We start from the raw sequence: 7,192 nt of genomic DNA, 5'->3' as shown, positions 1-7,192 counted from the left end.
TTTTTGTCGATCGAGAATTTTTTGTCGATCTAGAATTTTTTTTGTCTATCGAGAAATTTTTGTCGATCGAGAATTTTTTGCCAATCCAGTATTTTTTGCTGATCGAGAAATATTTGGCGCGCGAGAATTTTCCTGAAGGTCGAGAATTTTTTTTTGTCGGTCGAGAATTGTTCTGTCAATCGAGCTGGTCAGCGGGCGTTTCGCGCCAAAATATAATCACATGGGACATCACATGGTACTAACGAAAATGGCAGATTGTTTACCCAAAAAGTAAAAAGTTGCGGGCGTTCTGAAGTATCATTGTAACAATGTTTGTACAGCTAGCAGCTGCTTACTGTTGTTGTATTGTTATGGAATTTTAAATCGGTGAGAGGTAACGATGAAGACTTTAGAGAACTTCTTTTTGTCTCTTCACGACTTTGTTTCGCAAATAGAACACAACAGAGACTAATAACTCCTGTAATAATCACAGAAAAGTCAATGAATGTAGTGATATTTTGCAGAGAGTTGTAAAACAAAATTACATCACAAAGGAAAAAAGAAAGTGGTCAAATCTAAGACTGACCGACCTGAAATTAATGAATTTTATCGCGAAATGCTCAAATGATGGCACGCGAACCTCTTCAAAGTGCAGAATATTCATTTCTGTCTAATTTGTTTCAATGTCACTCAAACGTCAGTAATTGTGTGAACTGTAAAATATGGCTTAGCAAGGTATAAATAAAAGAAAATATCTTTTACGCTAATACAAAATCACGAGCGGAAACAGAGTACGTGTTCATTTTATTCAATTTTGCAAGTGTAACATACTCTACCTTTATAGAGCTTTCATCATGAAGAAAACATTGCGCAAGCTCGGATTTCATAATAATAATAATAGTAATAATAATAATAATAATAATAATAATAGGAAATCGACCCGAGATGACCTCCTTCCGACGGATTTCGGCGAACGCTTTCCCGTGTGTATATTTCCCAGCATTTTGTTTCCCAAATCTTGCTGAAGCTTCCAGAGGGAATGAAGAAGATATTGAAACATTTCCTTCAATTCCTGATAGCTTTGAGAGTTGGCGAGAACAAGCGAAATAGCAACGACAATTTGGACTTGGCCCTCCAAGCGGTCGTTCAGGTACTTGACTCGATCGGCAAAAAAAATTTTCGATCGGCGAAAAAAATTCTCGATCAGCGAAAAAACTCTCGATCGACAAAATTATTTCTCGATCTACCAAAAAATTCTCAACCAGTGAAAAAATTGTTTGACCCATGAAAACTTTTTCTCGATTCTTTAAAATATTTCTGAACTTACCACAAACATTTCCGTTCTTCTCGTCAGAGGGAATTATTTCTCGACCAATGAAAAAGTTTTCCCAATCGTCAAAAATATTTCTGGACCATCGAACATATATCTCGAAAGACCAAATTATTTCTCGGCCGACAAAATTATTCTCGACCAGTATGGCTTTCCACGCCAATAGCGTTTACTTTCAATATTCAGTTTGATGAAAACCACTAAGGTTCGGCGTTCTTCCATCGGAGCGCAAAAAAAGACGGTGCAAATATCGGCAGATTCGAGATGAGAGCAAATAGAATTTTGAGTAAGACAGAAATCTAATTCAAAAGATTTGAATCAGGATAAATAAGCGAGTCTAGGAAAAAAAAACCTTACCAAGTTTGTATGTTCACTATTTTTTCAATTTTTTTTCGACCATGTGCCACATTTTTCGATTTTCACTCGGTCAATTCACAAAGTCACTCTTAATATCTTTTCGATCTCAAGCTCCTGTGCATGAGGGTCCTTGCCGTACCCTCCGTGAGCTACCACCCCGCAGTAAACTTACCTGCATCATTTTCACAGTCAAAGTTAATTTATTTAAACGAGCTATCAGCTCTTAGGTGATACGTGGGTAAATAAAGTATTATTATTATTATTATTATTATTATTATTATTTAGTTCACAGGAATTCCATCTTTAACCTTTAAAATCTTTTGGATTAATGACTGTCTTAAAGCGCAAGGGGGAAAATGATCATTGAAAATTTGCTACGAAATGCGATATTTGGATTTTCAAATGTTGGTGATTTTCAAAAGTTTTCCATGAGCACCAAATTAAAATGAAATGGTGCCGTTTTAGACTTAAACGATACCACTATCCTTCCTGTACAAATTGTAAAATTGATAAGAGCTAGCTTTCTTTTGCGCTTTTCATAAGCAAAGTTCATTTGCCTCTACTCGGGGAACTGATTTCCACCATTTTACGGCTATCGACGTGAATTTTCTGGGATAAAGAAGCACGTCTGGCAAAAAACCTCACCACGTTTGTACGGTTGACTATAAGGTGTCCCTGGCTGAAATATGAGGATAGTCACTTTACGGTCGATGTGCCGCCTCTCACGCGGTCTTGAAAAAAAGTCGCTCTTAAATGCATGAGAGTTACAAGAATACACTTGGTTTAAGTCATGATGTTTCTTCGTTAAAGTTGAACAAACCAGCTCAGCTGAATCGTGGTTTAGGAGTGGCCTGCCTGCCTGACGAAGAATCAACACTGGCCTTACCGATAGATAAGGCGAACACCAAATTTCGGATCACAGTCAAAGATGAGTGCGGAACCGTAAAACTAAGCTAATACATGCCTTTTAGTTTTGATTTCGATATCGTTCTACATTTGCTATTCGCCTTGGTTTTGTATTTTTTGTTAAAAGTAGAAAGAAAAGTTACTTGAAGCTTTTACTCCTTTTGAAAGAATACTAAAGTTGATTAAACCAAAAAAATTAATTTTATACCGTACCCAAACAACTCCTCTATTTTAACTTAGTGTTTTTTACAAATATTTTTCAAGTAGGACTTCTATCAAATGTTAACGCACCTGAAGATGACCACTTTAGCTGTTTTATATCACCTTCAGAGTATACAAATTAACGGGATAATTTTTCTGTGAATTACAGTTGATAAAAACTGTTCTGGTTACTTTCGAAAAATATCATCACCAAATTATAATGAAACAGATCATTTTAAAGACGCCGTGCCATCTCAGCATGTCAGGGGCGTAGCCAGGATTTTTCAAAGGGGGGGTCACAGAGGCTACTCACCACTTACACCGCTGCTCTCCGGCGTGTATCGGCGGGCTCAGTCGTATTCTCGCGGCATGAAGGCCCATATTAACTAAATACAAGAGTCGTTGACGAAAATACTTTACAAAAAAACACCGATTTTAAAAAAGTGGGCTTTCCAACCATGGCTTTTACGGCCAAGTCTTGTAATGGCGTTTTCGCCACCTGAATATTGTAGGTTGTTTTCTCTAAAGAAGGCCTGCCAAGGGGGGGTCACGGTCACCCCAGGAACCCCCCTGGCTACGCCCTTGCATGTTTATCACTTTCTTTGTTGTTTACTTGCTGTTTCATTAAAATACAAAGAAAAATTGCAATAGACCTAAAGTAATCCTGGCTAATAAGAGGCGGAGTAGGCATGAGCTCATTTGAGTTAGAAACAACTTTCATCTCAATAGTAATGTCTTTTCACATAGGTTAGGGTCGCCATCAGTCCGGTGGCGCTTCATCTACTGTTCTTCCGATACAACCATCTGTGCCGCTGATCTACAGGCAACAGGATGATTGTAAAGAATAATGAAAAGAGGGTGAGCTTTGAGCTCGGCAAAGAAATCATGATAGAAAAATGTTTTTTCGTCTGGTCACAAGCGTGGGACAAAAAAAAATTCTGAGTCCCCATAAGGGATCGAAACTCAGACTTTCGGATCCCGCGCTCTGATGCCGCCCTCTGATGCTCTACGACTAAGCCACGGAGACTCTATGGTGAGCAAGGCGCATTACGAAGTTCATATTTGACACGCGTCCTGCATACTGTTTGGATGGGCAACGTTTGAGGTTTGATTCCTCATAGGGACTCAAAATTTTTTCTTTGTCTCACGCTCGTAACTAGTCGAATAATAATAATAATAATAATAGCTAATCTTTATTGAGGATGCCAACATCACAAAAAAGTGGTTTACAGAGGGGTCCTCTAAAAGTAACTAAATATAATATAATTACTTCTGAAATAAAAATAAAAAGAATACAAATCGAAAAATATGAAGATAAAACTACATTATTTGAAAATTAACATGCGAAAAACGAAACTAATTAAAATAGTGCTTTCTTGATACCACGCTTAAATTGGCTTAAGGTGGGCACATCTCTTAGGGAAAGGGGTAAGGCATTCCAAACGTCCGCTGCAAAATTTATTGTTATCCAGTGCCCCCATCTTCTGTGTGCGAATGATTTGCGGATATTTCGCTTTGATCGTGTAGTATAGTTATGATAGTTACTGTTAAAACAGCAGTGAAAAGTGTGCATAAAAAGCTTATTAACTACCTTAAACATAAAAATAGCACGATGCTCGGCTCTCCGCCTTTCTAGAGGTTTCCAATGGAGCTTTGAAAGTGCATCGCTCGCGGAGGCAGTAGGGGGAAGATCTAAAATGATTCGCGCAGCCTTATTGTGAAGGATCTGTAGCTCCGTCATAAGTATAGTGTTGCCCCGGTCTCCCCAAATAATATCGCCGTAGTCAAAAAGGGGCAGAACAAAAGAATTAAAGAAAGTTATCCTAGCGCTTAGTGGGAGACACGACTTGATGCGCCGCAAAAGGCCTAGCTTCTTGTTTATCTTATTACGCATGTGTTCAAAATGATCCTCCCAAGTAAGATTCTGATTGATAATTAATCCTAAGTAGGGAAAGCATTCTGCTTCCTTAAGTTGCTTACCATCGGCTGAAATAACAATCGAAAAAATGTCTTTCTTAATTATATAGATACTGATGAAATACCAGGATCTCTCTTATTACTAAAAAATCATATCTTCCTCGCACGCAGTGAAGATGCTATTTTTATCTTTCACGTGTGAGGATATAGGTGTCGCCAAAGTTACTAACATGATTATGCTATTTTTTCCGTAGAATTTTGACTTTTTGGAACAGAAGTATAAAAATAATTTGGATATATCAACAAAGTTGAAATGGTAAATTGGCCACCGTAACGATTACAAAAGCTGACGTTTCGAGCGTTAGCCCTTCGTCGGAGCGAATAGACGAATTGTGGGTTGTGTGTGCTTTTAAAGGCAGAAAATGAAGCTACGTTATTGGTGGGAACATGGCAACGAGGCACTTTTAAATGCGCTCGTGCACGTTGCTAAACGTGTCCTTTCATTCACAACACTGATAAAATATCGGGACCCGAACGTTCCATTAAGATCACCGATCGCTTCACGTGCACCTCCGCCAATGTAATCTATTGCATAACTTGCACTTATTGCAAAAAGATATACATCGGCGAAACAGGTAGAAGACTAGGTGACCGATTCCGAGAACACCTTTGCGATGTGGAAAGGAATGACAAAGACACATCGAAACCAATCGCTAGACATTTTAATTTATCTAATCATTCTAAGCAACATATGGCAATCTGCGATCTTTCCTTACACTTAGGTAGCATGGAAAGCCGTAAAACTCTTGAACCAGTGGGAAGGTTCTGGGGGTTTGGACCCCCCCCTCCCTTATCAGACCTGACGCTTACAACTTTGAGACTGAAATTCTTACATCGACAGGATCGTATATCACTTGTTAATTGGCTGATTTTTTAAATTAATGAATCCAAGTAAACGGTAAGCGGCCAAGAAATTATAACTTGCAACCGCGACTGGTGGGAGGGGGTGTGGGGGTGTTGGGGAGAAGTAATTGCCTCAAAAGAATCCAACAGTCCTTTCTGAACCAAAGTTTGGACCCCCCCAATCAAAAATTCCTGGATCCGCTCCTGTGTACAAAAGCTCATCTTTCAAACCGGCAGTCTAAATCCCACAGGAATCAACGAACGCTTTTCATTCCACTAATCTATTCGAGTTTTTCTCGTTGCCATGTTCCCACCAATAACGTAGCTCCATTTTCCGCCTTTAAAAGCGCACACACAACCCACAATTCCTCTATTCGCTCCGACGAAGGGCTAACGCTCGAAACGTCAGCTTTTGTAATCGTTACGATGGCCAATTTACCATTTCAACTTTGTTGATATATCCAAATTATTTCGTTACCCCCACCGACGCAGCCCCAAACAGTTTCTTTAGAAACTATCAGCCTTTATTCAGAAATATAAAAATATAAGTATTACTGTCTTTATTTCTCTTTTTTAACTTTATATCCGAGTTTCATAAAATTTTTGCGACAGGCATTTTGCAATAGGTGACCACTTTAATTGTACTATTTTGATGTTTCGAAAATTAATTAAAAAAATTAAAGTTGTGTTTTATGTGGAAATTTCATCAGTATCTGTAAAATAAAGAGAACATTATATGGCCGTTTAGTGAATACGAATTTTATCTTCTCGTGCTGAAAGTGTCTCTCATTCGAAGATTAAATTCGTATCCCCAAGCAGCCATGTAGTATCCTCTATATATTTTTTTTTACCGAGCTCAAAACTTACCATCTTTCTTATTCTTTACAAAACATGACGCTATCGACATTGCCCACCCAAGAAATTTTCTCTTTGTCCCACGCTCGTGGCTAGAGGAAAAAACATCTCTCTATAGTATGACTGTAGTTAGCAAGGACTAATCCACGATGATGTTTTCTGACTTCGATCAGGGGGGAGTAGATGCCTGTCAGGTTAATAGTGGAGAACCCTTAGTTTGTGTTTTTGGAGGAAAACGATACTCCCTAGGCCATTTCACTATACTCTTACAGTGCATTTCTCCTGCCCAGGGTTGTGAATAGCTACTATTGTTCTAAGCTACAGTAAGTTTCTGTCGATAAAGACCGGCTGATGGTCAGTTTCTTCCTTTTCTTTCCTTTCAAAAATACCAAAATTACAATTGCGGTTTCATTCAGTGCAGTTTCCTCAGCTGTTAACATCCTGTTTGTGCAAAGATTTAAGGAGCTGTTGTAGCTACAGATTGACGCAGCTTTCTCAAAAACAGCTGCATTTACGAGATGGTTCTCGTTATAGGAGACATTACTGACAGTGACAACAACTTGCGATTTCTTTCACACACATCTGCCAAGCTGTTCAGCCGAGATAAATTTGAAAAATTCAAATACTTTAAAACTTGTATAACCAACTTTTTCCTTTACCAAAAAAGCCTTGTTTCCTGCTATGAATAAATGCAAACAAGCCTTTATTGCTAAAAGCGACTGTTTTAAAGGGTCTCAAATTTAG

Source organism: Stylophora pistillata, chromosome 1 (assembly GCF_964205215.1).
Source record: "Stylophora pistillata chromosome 1, jaStyPist1.2, whole genome shotgun sequence".
NCBI lineage: Eukaryota > Metazoa > Cnidaria > Anthozoa > Scleractinia > Pocilloporidae > Stylophora > Stylophora pistillata.
This window is presented reverse-complemented; position numbering follows the sequence as displayed.